This window comes from Felis catus, chromosome B1 (assembly GCF_018350175.1).
Source record: "Felis catus isolate Fca126 chromosome B1, F.catus_Fca126_mat1.0, whole genome shotgun sequence".
Classification (NCBI taxonomy): Eukaryota; Metazoa; Chordata; class Mammalia; order Carnivora; family Felidae; genus Felis; species Felis catus.
Window position 1 is genome coordinate 12,576,607 of NC_058371.1, and position 18,558 is coordinate 12,595,164.

An 18,558-nucleotide genomic window follows, 5' to 3' on the forward strand; every position below is an offset into this window, starting at 1 on the left:
GTTCTAGGTAAGATTTTAGACATTTAAGTACATGTAAAATATTAAGCTGAAATCATAAGCATTTTAAGCTACTCAAAGATAGCCAAATGATATTCACCACAAAGAAATATGTAGAAAACAATCTGGTCATAGGATAGTGAAACAGCCATTCTTACTGTGTTTGTAAATATTTTTCTTTTTTTCTTTTTCTTTTTCTTTTTCTTTTTCTTTTTCTTTTTTTTTAACCCAGCATAATAAATTGTATTAGTCATGAGTTGGTTTTGCTTCTGTTTTAGGTTTTCTTTTTTTGTTTGTTTTTTGGGTTTTTTTTTAGTGTTTATTTATTTTTGAGAGAGAGAGAGAGAGAGAGAGAGAGAGAGAGAGAGAGAGAGTGAGCGAGGGAGGGCCAGAGAGAGAGGGAGACAGAATCTGAAGCAGGCTTCAAGCTCCAAGCTATCAGCACAGAACCCAATGTAGGGCTTGAACCCACAAACTGTGAGATCATGACCTGAGCAGAAGTCAGATGCTTAACAGATTGATCCACCCAGGCACCCCAGTCATGAGTTTTTAAATTACAAGTAAGTATTGAAATCCTAACAGCTTATGCAAATATGGTGATTGGTTGGATCTCATAAAGAAAAGTCCATAGGTATTGGCTTCAGGCATAGTTGGGGCCAGCTGCTAAAACAATATTTCCAGGGCTTTCTTGGATCTGCTTTCCTCTCTTTGGCTTCATTTCAACGCTCTCTTTTTTCATGGTGGCAGGTTGAGCATCAGGAACTTCAAGCTTACATCCTAAAAGATGAGGAAACTCAGCAATGGAAGTGCTCATTTCTAATAGTTCTACCAATAGGATCTGGGCTGATAACTTAGTGATTCTGGTTGATCTGTCTTGTATCATAAGTATATTGTGAATTAGTTTCTGTTGCCAGGGATAACAGGCCATGCTGATTTACTCGCCTGGACTGTTTTTTGGATTGGGGATGCTTACTTCCGAAAGGAATGTTAAGCTGCTTCTAGGAAAAGTGGGATAAATGGTTATTATTCAGACAGAACAGCAAATATTTAAGAAAGTCTTGTACAGAGAGAGCATTTCGTATCCACTTAACTGAAGTTTTGAGGTTTCTTAACTGTCTTTGTAGGCAGAATACCAAGGAAGACATTTTTTAAATGGTTATTTATTTATTTTGCACACACGCACGTGAGAGAGAGAGAGAAAGAAAGAGCAGGGGAGGGGTAGAGAGAGAGGGAGAGGGAGAGTCCCAAGCAGACTCCATGCTGTTAGTGCAGAGCCTGACACAGGGGCTTGATTTCATGAATTGTAAGATCATGACTTGAACCGAAATCAAGAATCCCACACTTAACTGACTGAGCCACCCCGGAGCTCCCCATTTGGTATATTATCTATTTAGTCATACTTTCTGTGTATTTACTCTCTGTTTCCTCTCATTACAATTTAAATTCCATGAGAAGCTTAGTTCTCACTGTTTGCTAAGGTAACTGGTACATATTACATGAATAATATATTGTAGTGAATGAAAGTATAAAAAAAAAAAAAACAAGATGCTTTAAGTTACCAAATTTCTTGTTCAGAAGCCCCAGGGAACTCAATCGTACAGGTCAATTAACATGGGATAATGCTATTGATTAAGACTCTTTTTAAAATGTTAGCACTTAGGATGAAATTTAAATACATATAATTTTTAGGTGTAGAAAAGAATTAAAAATATAAAACATCCCAAACTTCTTTAATTTATGAGATTGCATTTATTAACATAAACCCAAATTATTAATTTTTGATCCAGTTGCAGGTCATGCTGATACTGTTTTCACTATAACTTATGCTTTTGCCTTATTCTCAACTTATTATCAGATTTAATTAATATTTGCAAAGCCTATTTAGACTTAATAGTACTGTAATAGTTTAAAAAATAGATTAAAAAATAGTAATTTGAATTGTTTCCACAGATACATGGAGACTATATAAGGTGCAATTGAGATTATATAATCAATTTCTTACTGAGTCACTACAAGTGCCAGTCTGAATTATCAGCAATATATTGTAGTTAAGCTGTTTTTTTTACCAACCAGTATGTGTACCCCATACAGTGTCTAGCACTGTTCAGGGAGTGAAGATTGATTTATATTTATTGGGAAGATCGATCAGTGACAAAAATTAATGCATTATAGTCAAATTTAAATTACTTAAGTTGTTTCCTACTTCTTTTGGTCTGTGCAGTCGAGAACTAAGAATATAAACACCTGTACAGAACCAGCTCAAACCCTTTCTCCTCTGATGCCCTCCCAGCATATTTTAATTTTCCTTCACCCAGAATGTTCCATCGCTCAAGGTCTACTTCTCTCGAGGCAATATAAAATATAGTGTGTTTGGAATATCTCTTGTGTTCTTGTGTGAAACTGCCATTTATCTTACTCGCCAGAGGTATCGGTAAATAAGTGTGATCTGATCATAAGTGTGGAAACCAAAAATGTGACAAGTATGAACAAGAAAAGGCCAAGTGTATGAAAGTAGTATTACATTGAGACATACTCTTCCTTGTCTTAGCTGTTCACCATAGCCTCTTCTATAATGCCAGACCATGTATAAATTGATTTTCCCAGTGTAAACTTTCACGTATCATTCTATCTGCTCAAATGCCTTCAAACCTCCACTGCCTCTACCATAAACTACAAATACCAAATTTAGGTCCACAGGCACCGCCCTTTATGAAATATTTTATTCTTCTCCCCTCATCTCCCATTGCCCAAAACCTGTTCAGAGTCAAAGGGCTTACGAAGAGCATGCCTTGGTTCTTGCTATACTGCGGCCGTGAGCTATTTTTCTCATTCCTGAGTTCTGGTATAAATCCTAACTATCCAACGTCCATCTAAAGTTTCACTTCCTTCATGAAGCTTTATGAAATTCACAAACTACCATGCTTCTCCCACTGCTCGGCACGACCCTCTATCTTTTTCCCATACAATGGCAGCCCCACTAATTTGTTAAATCCTGTCCATAGTGGGACTTTCTGGATTCCTAAAAATTAGCTGATAATGAGTACTCGTTAGATTTTGCTGATGCTAGTGGCAGTGATGATTAGGGTAAGAATTATGGCTTGGAGTTTATATTGGCTTGGAATGGAGAGGGAACATGTGGTCAGAAGAAATCTGATGAAGCTGAATAAAATAGTTCATTGGTGGGAAAACTCATCTTAAAAATAAATGTTAATTATTTTTTCCTATTTTTAAAAATAGTTTTGTATTAAGATATTTTATTATAGTGTTTATTATACTTGCACAGTAAAGTTTCAAATATTAGGAATTAAATAAAATGATGCATGATACGTATGTCATATATTTTACACTCCGATATATTTGTAATTCAACCTTGCCATGATATTCATATCCTTAACATTTCTTTTACAGTTTTGTTCCTATGATAGTTATGCTTAAAATATCATAAGACATAATTGCATGTATGCCATGGATCCCCAGTATTAACGTGTATGGAAAAATTTAATACGATATTGTTAGATTTTTCTAAGTGTTCGTAGTGTGGGATGGCCCAGTTCTTTTGTGCTAAATCTTTTAGAAATTATTCAACTCCACTGAGGTAGAATCTATTTCTCTTTCTCCTCTAATCTAACCCCCAGGGCCACTGTTATATGAGCATCTTATCCTGCTAAATTAAGAAGCCCATCCTTGTTGTTTTGCATGTACCTTATTTAGGCCATCCGCAGACAAAATGGAAATTGTATTTTGTAACCCACAGTGTGGTCCACAGGGGAAATGAGGAGTTGATAAGTATATATCCAGTACACTTACTCTAAGTGATAATTAAAACTGGAGCACAGAAACACAGAAGGAATCTTGGAATGAAATTGTCAATCTAAAAATTGTCAATTTAAAAATCTCGCCTAATTTTCCTGCAAACAGTGGTTCCCAAGAATCTTGTCAAAGACTCAACTCTGCCCTCCTGGGTTCAATTTAGAAGAAGGGGGAAAAAAAAGCAGAGAGAAAGCTTGTCTGTATCGCCTGAAGCCCTCGTGGTACCACAGTAGTTAAGATGGTGTTGGCATTTCCATTATTTTCTGGAATAGAATGTAGCCGAAAAGGTCAAAAACATGGATGTTTCCCCCTTTATGTTGAGTATTTAGTTAAGCACTTAGCGTATTGATTGATTGATTGATTGATTGATTGATTTTTGATTCAGTGAAGAAAATTGTATTCCTCCAGTTTAAAGAAAGTCTTGAATTATTTCTTACTTCAAACAATTATTTCTCAAATACAATGTGGCACATTTTCTCCAGAAGCTAGGGTTTTATGTATGGATGCATAGAATCTTTCTCTGTCTAGTTTCTACACCGTAGCATTTCACTATAAGAAATAAAGTTCTTTAATTATTGAACTAAGAAAATAAAGAGAATACATATTGATGAACTTAATGTTACACACATTTATTTATTGATGGGAGTTCTCTCAAGGGCTCTCAAGCAAATACTATAGGAAGTAAGCTTTGTCATACCTCCCCAAAACTTTTTGAGGCCTTGCATGTCCTGTTGAGACTATATAAAAACGTTAAAATCAATAGATAATTTAGATATACACAATTCTGTCTTATTACTTACTGAGGGGCCTTAGGCAGATTATTTAAATTCTCTCAGTTTTAATGTCTACATCTATAAAATGGCAATAAAAATAGTATTTAACCCTAGATGTTTCTAGAAATTCAAATGCACACGGGGCGCCTGGGTGGCTCAGTCGGTTAAGCGACCGACTTTGGCTCAGGTCATGATCTCGCGGTTCTGGAGTTCAAGCCCCGCATCGGGCTCTGTGTTCCTAGCTTGGAGCCTGGAGCCTGCTTTGGAATATGTGTCTTCCTCTCTCTCTCTGTTCCTCTCCTGCTTGCACTGTCTCAGTCTCTCTCTCAAAAATAAACATTAAAAAGAAAGTTAAAAAAAATAAATTCAAATGCACAAACAGAGCTTGGTACCTACTTGTTACACAGTAAATGCTCAATAAATGCCAACTCTTGAAACCAAAATATTAGCTACTCAGAGAACTAGGAGAGCATAATACATAGCTACCAAATAATGGTACGTGCAAAAACAAAACTATAAAATAAAGACATTAAAATGTAGTAAAATGATTCATTTCCTATGTATATACGTTTGGGTAGATAATGTAAGTAAAACATCTTTAGAAATTGTTTTCTGAGATTTGTTTTCCCACTGTGATACAGGGCAAAGTGTTAAAAGTGGACACACCAGGACTAAAATGGGTACATTGTTCGTTTGAAAGACTGTGTATTTATTATCGTAGACAATGCTGTAGAGCACTATTTGAGGGAAGAGAGTGAGGCTGCCCCAGAGATAGTGTTGGGGGACCCTGGAAGATAAAAATCTTGCCATGTATGTCTGCCTGGACGATCCAGCCCAACAGTAGCATGCTAATGTACGCGAACCTTGAAAACCACCAACCTAACTGCCTGTGGTGTCTACCGCGGAGCCACATGCGGCTGCTGGAAGACTATCTTCTACCGTGCTAAAAAAAAATGCAGAGATGAAGCCACAATTAAGACTAGCTGGGCTGCTGTTCTGTGCAGCTGCGGGATTGGATATTTTCTCTCTCTCTACTACCCTCCCCCCCCCCCCCCGGTCGACCAACAAAATCTTATGACAGTGATATCAACAGATTACTGTAATATTGATCCCACATTCACAAGGCCATTTGCCTTTGCAGGCCCCCCAGTGAACACCAGGATGCTGTCACTCATACTGTCAATTATAAGTGTCCTATCAGATGCAAAGTGACTGGTATCTAGGTTCTCTGGAGGCACTCACCCCTATTTGAAGGACAGGCTTCTGCCCAGATGGACACGTGAGGAATTTGCAAATGCGGCAGTGTCGTAAACGCACTCCCGCCATTTGCTGCAGAAAGCAGTCCTACAGTGAATCTTTCTGCAGAGGGAATGTCTGTTCTCAATACCTTCAGTCAATCCAAGATTTCGAAGATATATTAAAAATCTAAAACCGGGAGCATTTACAAGAGAAACGATAAGACCTAAGAGATCATGCGTAGCTTCAGTGTGCCAAAGGGTGTGCAACATGTTTTGCGTAAATTGTAATCTTTCTCACCATAACAGTGTTAGAAATTAGCAAAGTGGAAAGAGTTAAGTGACTTGCTCGAGGTGATACTTACTTGTGCATATGTCTGTATCTCTATCATCTACTTAACGACCTAACACACTGGTGATACTTGAAAGCCAGGTGTATCTCATTTTCAACACTTACTGTTCTTTATGCCTGTTGTTTCCATTCTGTGAGTTATGGATATTTACAGGAATATCAGATTTAGTACACATATGGATCCCTTCCCAACAAGCATATTCTGGAAACTAAATAGTCTGTCTCCATGTTAAACCATTTATTGCGTATAAGTGTTATGATAAATAAAATGCAAATCCACTTGAAACATTTCTACAGTATAGTATATTTACTCAATATTGTTGTTTAACTTAGCATGCGGTAAAAGTACAACTACTAAAAACAGGAGTTCCGTGTGATTTTCAACATTGAAAATGAGTTTTTTCAAAATAGGGGAGTCTATTAAATCATATGTAAAAGAGATACATTTAAAAAAATGTAGCCTCTGTTAATATTAAGCGAACACAGTAACTTCCGATTTTAGAAGTGTTACCTTAAGTTGGTCACAATCTGGCTAGCCCGTGTGATGATCCTGCTAAGCTTTCCATAGGCTCCCATGCTTGAGTGAGGCTTGGAACCACACCCAAGAAGAACATTTGTAGATGTCAGTTCAATGGCAGTCTGCAAGGGCATCACTAATAGAGATGCCTTGTCAGGATGCGCAATTATATTCACATGCAGACAATGAGAGGAGGTAGCAATGTTAGTAACAATGCTGCTAACATGACTCCCAAAACAAAATATGTCACCTCCTTTGGCCCCTCTTTCTACTTCTTCTGATGTCATCAAATCTTTACTCTTGACCAATATCTACAACTTGAGACACTGTAAAGTGTTGTATGATTTGGGAATTTGATTTCATGGAGGGCATGGTGGTCTGAACTCAGTGGGAATGTGTTCTCTTATGTGGCTATGATGGTTCCATAGTACATGAGAATTTCAAAAAAGTATGTTATCACAGCAGTATAATAAATAGTATTTTAATAGCCTGGGACACCTGGGTGGCTCAGTCGGTTGAGCGTCCGACTTCGGCTCAGGTCATGATCCCACGGTCCGTGAGTTCGAGCCCCGCGTCGGGCTCTGGGCTGATGGCTCAGAGCCTGGAGGCTGTTTCAGATTCTGTGTCTCCCTCTTTCTCTCTCCTCCCCCGCTCATGCTCTGTCTGTGTCTTCTCAAAAAATAAATAAACGTTAAAAATTTTTTTTGAAATAAAAAAATAGTATTTTAACGGCCTGAAATAGTTAATAAGCTTGGTAGAACTAAGTTAGCAGTAGAATAATGACTCAAGACACTAGGGAAAGACAAGAACAATACATTTAGTTTTTCTTTTATTTCAATAATTGTTTTGATTTTCTTTTTGACCTCTATAATGCAGCTAATGAAGTTAGTGATTTGGGGGTAGGCAAACATTTTTGCTTGACATACTATTTGGATGATTAACATGACTTTTTTTTTTTTTGGTACCACTTTTGATGAAATTATTTAGAACTAAAGCTCTTTTTCCTGTGTGAGATTAAAAATGATTTATCCAATATCTTCTAGAATCATTCTGGTCTGCTTTTAGGATAAAGTGCTTCTAGTTTTAAAATCAGTGGTCAGCTCCTTACGACAAAACATCATCCCACCAGTATCTACTACTTCGGACTTTCGTTGATTGCTGTTAATATCTGTATATGCTCTCAAGCGTCTCTCCACCCTCTCAACATTTGTCCTCTTAACTGTGACTGCTCCTTGAACCAAGGTAGATTGAGAGTTGGAAGTTCCAGGTGGCGGTTCTTTTGGTTCTGTTTAAATGACCAGAAACTATCTGTAGACTAACATGAGGGTACAGGACACAGATTTTCCCGGCACTATACCCTAAGCTATGGAAACAAAAGAGCATTTATAGTCGGGTTAAAAAAAAGAAAAACAAAGCCTCCTGTCGTTTTTAGGCACCAAGCACACTAGTCTGACATCCAAGACTGAGTTAGATGTGTCATACAGCCAGTCCTTAGGTCCCCATTTTCATAAAGATGTGTTTCTCAAGACCTCTCCATAGACGTGATGGATCTTAAGTCTCGTCAAACATAAATTGGGTATGGCTGTAGGCCTTCTTTTGCTGTCCTTCACTTTCAAATCCACTCCCTTTTAAGTGAAATCTACTGCCGCATTATCTAAATTTAAACCTACATTTAATATATTTTTAGAACCGCTTTTATCTGAAAGCATAATTTCCATCTTTTAGTGCATCACTTTAAAATGCACACATGAAGGATCCTTTATAAACGCGAATGATTGATAGATGATAGATAATGAAAGTCTGTTCACTATTTGTTATATGTGCAACACCCATTTCAGGCGAGAAGAGTTAAAATTGGGCAACAAAGTCAGAAAAACACTCTCTTGTTTTAGTGTCTGCTCCTTGGATGTTCATTCTTGCAAAGAGAAGAATATCTCTTGTGAGTGCAGAATTCAGGGTACATATCCATTCCATTTTCAAACATAATGCAGCCCGTTGGATGTTGGCAAAGGTCATGTGGTTTGCAAAAGTAATTAGCTAATTTGCAGTAGAGACCTCTAGTTTGTCAGGTACGTATTTCCTGTATGAAAACAGACATTGATTCGGGATTTTGAGAAGTAGAAGTTGACCATTAGAAGCTCCACTTGGTGTAGATGATCATTTAATTTCTTGTCCTCATAATTCAGTGTGTAAGATGCTGGAATTTAAGAGAATGATTCCCCAAATTGAGAAAGCAATTTCTACATATTCTTTCAGTTATTTTCTGTGAAGTTCTCCAAATTTTTGCTCCGTGATTAGAAATCACCAAAATAACCTGTGGATGAAGCAAAGCCATGTTTATGGTTTGATTACATTTACAGAATCTAGTAGCATCTTGGAGAGGGTAGACAAAGACCAACTATTGATGAGATTTTGGAAATTCAGGAGCGGAAGCTTGATTAAGATTAGGCAAGTTCATGACCTGTGGTTGGAGGTTGATAGACATACCAAGGCAAGGCTTCCAAACAGTTTTGTCAGCGTGATGAGCCCAAATTGCGCTCTCTAGTGTACTTTCTAGAAATTTCTGAAACAAACAGTAAAATTATTTGCGGTTTCATTTCACTGAGGAAGAGTTTCCTAAAATAGCACAAGTATGTTAATGCAGCCAGTAAGTTATGGAGGTGTGTATGGTTACAAGTCAAAAATAGTGACTTGTAATACCACTCAGCTAACAAACACAGCCATGACATATAATTTTTCGTTTTATTGCAAGCTACCACATGTAAAACCGTTGCTTTTAATTTAAGAGTAGAAAACAACTATAAATACGTGGATATTTTTACCAAGGATTTAGTTTGTGTACTCTCTAAAATGATCATCTGTGCAACCAAAATAATCTCGAAAATATATCCAGTATCTCAGAACCACATTAAAGGAAAAAAATTCAATCATAGATAACGCCAGAAAAACTAAAGGTACTATGGTATGAGAGGGGGAAAAAATCAACATAGCCTGAAGTGTGCATAATTTTTAAATCATTATAAAACAAAGGTGTTTTAATGGAAATTATGTATGGGCAGCAAAGAGAAATATAATTTATGCTGTTCATTTTTACTTCTTGCATAACCAGCACACGAAAGGTAGATGGCCACTGTATTATTTCACCCATAGCTAATATTTATATAAATACTTCTCCATTTTTCTTTCATTAACCTCTTACTTCCCCATTTTATTTTCACAAAAGCCTATGACACATGCCTAAGAGCTGCGTTACTGTCCTCATGGAGGACATAACAATTATTTTCCCGAGAGGTTGTTGGTGGGTCCAGGAATAGGTTACTAGTAAAGGTAGAGAAGCGTCTTGATCCCAGGTCTTCTGACTTGGAATTCTTTCTGAGGGACTTACCATTATTTTTCCAGACTTCATTTGCTATTTTGTTTTTTAAGTAGTTCAATTTCTAAAGGTCTGCATAAGACACCAGTGGATGTTTCCATTATGTAAGATCTTTTTGCCAGTAGGCAATTTAAATAGAACGTGAACTAGGCAGAACTGTGAAGTAGACAAGATCCCCCCACCCAGTACACTCAGACTCTTTTCTTCTTCTCATTGCCTCGTATTATCATCCCACAGCAAATTTCCTCCAGAGGAAACCATCTGAAATTCATTGATATTAATTTTTAAAAGAGCAATCATGACCACTAAAAGTATTATGTTCTGACCCCTCTCCTTTCCTCTGGGATTGTTTTGTGTTCCAAGTAATTAGGTAGAGGAATGCTGTTTTAATTGTCAATAAGAGCCTGTGGGTTTTTTGTTTGTTTTTGCTTTTTAATTTAAGCTGGGAAGTCAATCATTTTCTAGCCTGTCTGTTATGAGGCATGTATTCCATACATTCCATGCATGCCGGAATTTTAGAGTAGTGTTTCTTGATCCATTCTCTCCTTGGAAGAAAAGAATTTCCTATCTTGTTAGATGCGGAAGGACAAAATAATATGTATTTTTTCATACTTACAGATTCTGTGAAGTAGCATAGCATGTAACTGCTAAGGGGAAAGTTACTCTAATACCCTATTCTCTTGACTACACATCTGCATTTCCATATGTCCAGATGTTTCATTCATTCATTTAAAAAATTATTGAGCCCTTAATAGGAACCTGGTTCTATGTACTTGGGATTCTACTGTGAACAAAAAATGTAATATCCCTGCCCTCATAGAACTTGTATTTGTGGCTTTCCTAGAAATCAAACACCTCTGAATCACCCTCTGATTCTGTTTGTCCTGTGCTTATAAAGTGAATTAAGACATAAGTGAACAAGCCTTAAAACCAGAGGATGCATAGATCATACTGTACCATTCAATTGACTAATTTTATTAATATTATCTGGCATTTAAGAATAGAAATGCCTAGGGGCACCTGGGTGGCGCAGTCGGTTAAGCGTCCGACTTCAGCCAGGTCACGATCTCACGGTCCGTGAGTTCGAGCCCCACGTCAGGCTCTGGGCTGATGGCTCAGAGCCTGGAGCCTGTTTCCGATTCTGTGTCTCCCTCTCTCTCTCTGCCCCTCCCCCGTTCATGCTCTGTCTCTCTCTGTCCCAAAAATAAATAAACGTTGAAAAAAAAAAAAATTAAAAAAAAAAAAAAGAATAGAAATGCCTAACACAGGGCTTCTTCCTGAGTGGAGAACACATAGGTAAAGATAAAAATAGTACAGCATGATAAATATAGTAATTATAAGAAGCCTTCTCTGGTCATCCCAGCCAAAGTGAACTTTCCTCCGTTCTATATTTCCTGTCCTCATTTTCTTTTTTTTTTTTTTTTTTTTTTCCTGTTAGCATTTGTCATTATCTCCATATTCTACATTTTACTTATTTCTCCTGCCCATTGCTTGGTTCCCTGTTTCAAGGTAAGCCACATGAGGCAGGGTATCATGTCTGTTGTGTTCTCAGCACCTAGAACGGTGCCTGATGTGAACAGGTACCAATTAAATAATTTGTTCCAAAACATATAGGAATTTTGGTGGGAATTACCATCTAAATGAATGCAGTCTTTGTCTTGTGGGTACAAAGGGATCCTGGGCTGTGAAGCAAGATCTGTACAGTAGGGAGATGTGCCTGTAGCAGAGCTTAGACCAGAGAGTATGTATGAGTTCCAGAGGCAGTGAGCCTGACAAGTTAAAAATAATGAGAGCAGTTTAGCTATAGTTCCAGATCTCTGATGACTTTGACCCTGTAGACAGTGTCTGCATCAACTCATAAGAGTGATCATATTTTGCATGTAAACACAGAGGTTTAGTTCAGAACGTGTAAGTCATAAAAGAGAAGCCAAGGAACAAAGTGTTAATGTCGTTTCTGGAAGTACCCGATAGCCCCAGAGAACAGCCCAGACACGGGGAGATTCTGGCTCAGTAGGTAACAGAATTGGGTTAAGAGAACTGTATATGGCTTGAAAATACAGGAATCCTAGAAATTAGAAATAAAAGGAACTATTAGATCATATCGTCCATCTCCTGCCAAGGCAAATTGTTGCTGACAGTATATTATAGCTTTATTCTTTACAGTGGATTTTTACAGACTTCCCAGGAGAGGTTTCTCCTCTGTCCAGAATAATGAATGGGGTGATATTTTTTTCATCATCTCACCACTAGAAAGCACAGCTTTTTACTGACGATACTAGTTTGGGGAGCACATTCAAGCCAACCATCAATTTCTGTTTGCTTTGTGTACGAGTAGGTTCAAAAGAGCCTTGGCTATTAGCAAGTGAAACTTAGGACATTCCTTTGTCCTTTGTTTGACACATTGTGGGGCTTGTTTGTTTGTTTGTTTTTAAATATTCTGTTTTTTAAGTTTACTTATTTTGAGAGAGAGAATGTGCATGTGCATGTGCATGGGGAGGGACAGAGAGAAATGGGGGGAGAGAGAGAATTCCAAGCAGGCTCTGCATTGTCAGCACAGAACCCAGTGTGGGACTTGAACTCATCTCAAGATCCACCAGATGATGACCTGAGTTGAAATCAAGAGTCAGACGCTTAACCAACCGAGCCACCCAGGGGCCCTAGCACATTTTTTTAAATAAGATGCAATATACTTAACCTGGTATGATGGATAGGTAAGAGAACGCCAATGAATTTGAAGGATCATTAAAAACTGGGAGAAAATTAAACCCTTAGATGATTAATTCAATTATTTTATTATATAGTTATGTATAAAATTCCAAAACAACCACCAGCCTTATGCAGTTTATTAAAATGTATTAATAGTTTTCCCTAAGTTCATCTGATCAGTGTGCATACCACTCCTGTATTACAGAACACAGGAATTCTCTATTTTGTAGATAGATAAACAGGATTCTGGAAATTGGTGAAGAGGTATGCTCAGATACTTGGAGAAGTGCCACTAGACATGAGGCTTTGTGACTCTTCCTCCAGTGCTCTAACCCACTGCTTTGGGTGAGAAGAACCTAGGAAACCACAATGCTCGAAAATGTATTATGGTTACTTATCATAATCACTTTTAATGACTTTTTAATTTGAGCAATTGAACTCTTACATCAGAAAATCAATTTCATGTCCTTTCAGCATGAAACATCATTACTTTCAAATCTATTTTTTTAAAAAGACAAATATCTACTTTCTGCTCTCAGAGTTCCACAACTGAGTCTAAAACTAGCAAATGGTAAACAAAAGCTTGCCTTGTCACCCGTAAATTATTTTTATGTATGGGAAACGTGAGTCTCAAATTCTTTAATATGGCTGTCTTTGGCAGAGGGCTTAATTATAAAATCTTAATCTGTTTCTCCAAATGGTAATTTAGATGTTTTAACAGTTTGTAGGATGTCAGCTTTTTCTCCTAATTTTTTTTTACATTTTTTTAACTTTTGAGCTTTGATTTACTTATTTTATTATTATTATTTTTTTTAAGTTTCTTAAGTAATCTCTTCACCCACTGTAGAGCTAGAACCCATGACTTGGAGATCAAGAGTCGTGTGCCGGACCAGCTGAGCCAGCCAAACACACCTGCTTTTTAACTTCTGGACTGTTCATTTATTATGGTCAATGGAGTCTAATGAGTCTATATCCACCGCTGTATTTTAGGAAAAAAAAATAGTGATGATTGAAAGAGTTAGAAATGCATACATCTAACCAATAACAAAGTAGTTGATGAAATGGGGCAGATGGGCCTGAGAACAAGCTAGAAAGGCTCATGGTCAACTAAGGAACACTTTGAACTTGCTAGTACTTATATAGGGGATAGGCACCGTCCTGTGTAGCTTAAAGACACTAATTGATTCAGTCTCTACAACAACCTGAATGAGAAAGTACAGTCGTTTTCCCTATTTTAAGGTCAAAGAAACTGAGGCACAGAGAAGATTAGTAATTTGCCTAAGGAACACAGCTGAGGAGTAGAACCATGCAGCAAACCCAGTGTTCAAATTCTTTACCATTTACAGTAGGGCCTCTGATCAGCTCCCCAGACATGGGGACAGGAGCCCAGTTTGGTCACTTCTGGTTTTTTAAGACAAGCCAGAAACCAAGTTTTTTATATGAAACATCTTACTTTTGAAATGTGAACAATTAATTAAAAAATATTTTAAAACATAATGGTGGACCCAACAGAAAACATCAGCAGGCTAGATCTAGCAGTAAACCTCTAATTTATGACTTCTTCTGGATGCGTAAAGAGCACATGATGAAGATTGGCAGATTTCCCGGACATTTCCCAGACAGGCCAATTTTCATTTGTCACCTCTCAGGTCACTCCCAATGCCCCCGCATGCGTTAGAATCCATCTTCTGTCAGTGGGCACAGGCTATTGAGATGCCTGTTGGTCAAAGATATTTGTAAGATGTAGGCAGGACATATCTCAGGGAACCTTCAAGAAACCCCCAGGATGAGAAAATAGCAGAAAAATCAGACACAGACAGACACAGTCGCACCCTTCTGTCCAGATCTGTGATAGTTGCATTGTCAGGCAGGGTACATACTGGTATTATAACGCAAGACTTCTTTTCTTCAGAGCAGCTAAAAACACTGCCTGGGAATTACCCCAGATTTGGAACAGATACTTGAAATCAAGGTCAAGATCAGAATATATGTTCTATTACAATCTCACAGCCACTTCATAAGGCCATGGTTTGAATAGGATGGATCCTAACTGACCACTGTCCTTCCCTCAGTTCACTGCATCCTTAAATATATACATATATACATTTATTTATATATATAAATATACATGTGCATATATATAAATATATATGTACATGTATAAAATACATATATACATATATGTATAAATATATATACATATATATATATATACACACACACACATATACATATACATACACACACACACACACACACACACACACACACACACACAGGGAGAGAGAGCTCTTAATAGGCCATATCTTTTATTTATAAAAGTGTTGACCTAAATCTTAAATGGATTCACTTACCAAGAAATGGTGCTCTAATGATCTAAGATTCTCAATGGATGTTAAAAAATGCATGGTAAAAAATTCCTACCTCCAATATTACTTAACATGTATTTATCATTTACTCAATTTTGGGGTCAACTAATTCATTTCTTTGCACCAATCATTTAACCTTCACAATAGTGTTAAAAGGAGAGGCAGGATTTGCCCAAATTTATGGACTTACAGAGAGGAAGAAACACAGTTTAAATCTAGATCTTCTGACACCAGATTCCACTTACTTAACTACTTATTATACCAAGACTCTGAAATGAGCAGTATTTCCCCACGTAACAGACTCACAAACAGCACACAGTCTTGAGCCTCGAAGAAACTGATAATGAACATTTATTGATCTGAACTAAGACTTGGCCTAATCTTTTTCTTCTTAAAGAAGAAAGGGAAATATGGAATCGAAAATGCATTGAGAAGAAAATGTATATTTTAAGTAATACTATCTATTATTCTTTCATGAACTAAATAAGAGGAATGAGTTTTAATGTAATCCCCAGAGTAAAACACAAAACAAAGTTTTAGGTTTCCTTTATAATAATAAGATACCCTTCCCCTCTTTTTAAGTTTATTTATTTATTTATTTTGAGAGAGAGAGAGAGAGTGATATAGAATGAGTAGAGGAGGGGAAAACAGGGAGGGAGAGAGAAGATCCCAAGCAGGCTCCATGCTGTCAGTACAGAGCCTGATGCAGGGCTCAGACTCACAAGATGTGAGATCATGACCTGAGCCAAAATCATGAGTCAGATGCTTAATTGACTGAGCTACCCAGGTGCCCTATTTCCCCCCTTTTTTAAGGTAGTGAGAATGGCAAATGTTATACAGTGGTATATCCCAAAGGACAGGAATATTGTGTAACTTTTTTTTAAGGGTATAGTTATAGAATTAATTTAAATTTCACTGAGATAAATTGAAATTTAATTTATTTACAAATTAATAATCTCTCTCCTCTTTCTTTGCAAGGTATACTTTTGAATTTTATTTGTTAATTTGAGTGTGTAATATTTCAGTAAAGGTTAGTAGGATATACACTGAGTGAAATTTGTTCCCAATAGTCCACAGATGCACTTAAGATTATTTTTGCTCAAGATTGAGGATCACAAATGTTGAGGGACTCTATTTTCAGAATAAATATATATTTCACGACACGGTTCTGGCCACATGTAAAAGAATAAAACATGAAAAATTCTTTTTAGTATATAATCTTTTCCCCTTACCATAATATAAATATCTTGGCATCAGGGACCACGCTGTATTGTTTATCGCTGTATTCCTGTTTCCAACTTATGCCACAGTACCTCACATCGTATCGCTTGGTATACGGTGAATGGATGAATGAATGATCCGATAAATGGATGCAGGGACAGAGGGAAAGTGAGAGAGAGAACAGGAGAGCCAGAACCCTGTGCTTTCCTGCACTAGTAGTCTAGAGACTAACACACTGATGGACACATCACAACCAAGGCCATCTCTACAAAAACTTCCTGTTGTATGTTGTTTCAGGAGTGTCTGGTCTTCCCAAGCCCATCCATATTTCTCAAGCACACAGGGCTTTTAAGCTCTCACTGTCCTCACTTTCTAAGAATCCATGCTCAAGAGAATAACCAATATCTCTCAGTAAGCCCAAGCATGAACTTCATGCAATTTTGTGTTTCTCAAGGACATTTTTTTAGCTCATCTCTGTCTCCTGCTAAAGGAAATGCAGGTGTTGGAGTGGAAAAGACAATGAACCTTCCTAGAAACCTGAAATTCATTTTAGGAGGAAGGGCTGGGTAGGAGAAAGGGGAGAAGGAGGAGGGTGATGGAGATAGGTTGGAAGGTGAGGAGAAGAAAAGGAGATTCATATGTATAAGTTTAAGCAAAGTCACCTGTTAAGAAATGATACTAAGCCTGCATGTCCCTGCTGACAAGCATTTCTGGCTGGAATCAATGCTGCTTTCTTTTCCAAGGCACTCAACAACCTCTCTTCTATCCCATGTCTTACTTTATCTAGGGTCTGGGTCCTCAAAAGACTAAAAAGTTATTTTATGAGAAAGAATAAGACAGGGAATAAAAAAAATTCACTTAAAGGAGTGTCTGGGTGGCTCAGTCGATTGAGTGTCTGGCTCTTAATGTCAGTTCAAGTCATGATCTCACGGTTCATGGGATTGAGCCCCACGTCAGGCTCTGTGCTGACAGCATGGAGCCTGCTTGGGATTCTCTCTCTGCCCCTCCCCTGCTCTCTCTCTCTCTCTCTCTCCCTGTCAAAATAGAAAAAAAATACACATTAAAAAAGTTCATTTAAAGGATCAGGGGTTTCATATTCATTTGTAGAACCTTCAGAGAAGAAGCCAGATTATATCCTCATTGTGGTGAGTAGTGGTTCCTGTATCCTAAGTAGTGTGTGTGGCACAGTTTGTCAGAGGACACTGGGGTGGACTGAGGAAGAAGAGAAGAAGAAAAGGACAAAGAAGAAGAAAAAAAAACAAATACTTTGTATCAGTTTATATATTGATTTCTCCATTGTACTATTTTTTTAATAATATGTAGAAGAGCAAGGAGAAACCATCTCTTGATTTTATAGGGTAGAAATCTGAGGCAACGAGAAAGTAAGGAATCTACTTCATATCTATGTAGTGGGAGACTAGCAATGGGATCCACGTTTTTTACTTGGTATTTGGTATTTTTGTTTTTTGTTTTTAATTTTTAATATGGACTCCAGGACTAGTTTCAGTATGATATACTAATTATTAGATTTTAATATTTGAGGGGTGCCTGGGTGGCTCAGTCTGAATGTCTGACTTCGGCTCAGGTAGTGATCTCCCAGTTCGTGGGTTCGAGCCCTGCATCGGGCTCTGTGCTGATGGCTCAGAGCCTGGAGCTGCTTCAGATTCTGTGTCTCCCTCTCTCTCTGCTCCTCCCCTGCTCGCGCTCTGTCTCTCTCAAAAATAAATAAATATTAAAAAAATTAAAAATATATATAGATTTGGTATCAGATAATATAGGTAAAGTGAAAGCGAAAACATGATAGAGAGCCATCCAGAGGGATCAGGGGATAGTCATATATTTAGAAAGTACTGGGATTAGTACTATGAGGATGATCAAAAATTATTTTCCTCACCAAAATTCCTCACAATGTCATTTCCATAGTTAACAATCCCTACACAATATTGTTAATTAAAAAGTTGTTTTATTGGCATATATTAAAGATATTTGGCTTAATATCTGCCATATAAAGCCTTTATAGGCCACCATACTTTATAACTCAAGAAATAATAAAATATGAGGTTTCTGTGTCAAAATTCCTCTTTTCACATCTTAGTTTCCTATTTGAGTGACCTCAGGCTCATGTCCTTATTAACAAAAGGCAGCTAAAAATAAAAAGTTCTCATCTGGTTGTGGGAACTAAAAGAAATAATTTGAAACAAACAA